A 275-nucleotide genomic window follows, 5' to 3' on the forward strand; every position below is an offset into this window, starting at 1 on the left:
TCGGAGGCGGTCACAGTGACCGCCTTTATGGAAGGCCTCCGCACTGGCGTGGCCAGAATGGAAGTCTTCCGTGTGCATCCATCTTAACTTGAAGAGGCGGTGAATGTGGCATTAAATGCCGAATTCCATTTCAAGTCGGCACGACTTGGTTGGAATGTACACTTCAACAGCTCGTTGAGCGGGCCTGTGCCAATGAATCTCAGCTATGCTGAGGACAAGGATGCAGGGCTCCAAGCTGCCGGGTAGCACACAAACACACGACGATGTTTTGTCTG

This window comes from Plasmopara halstedii (assembly GCF_900000015.1).
Source record: "Plasmopara halstedii genome assembly, contig: Scaffold_474, whole genome shotgun sequence".
Taxonomy (NCBI): domain Eukaryota; phylum Oomycota; class Peronosporomycetes; order Peronosporales; family Peronosporaceae; genus Plasmopara; species Plasmopara halstedii.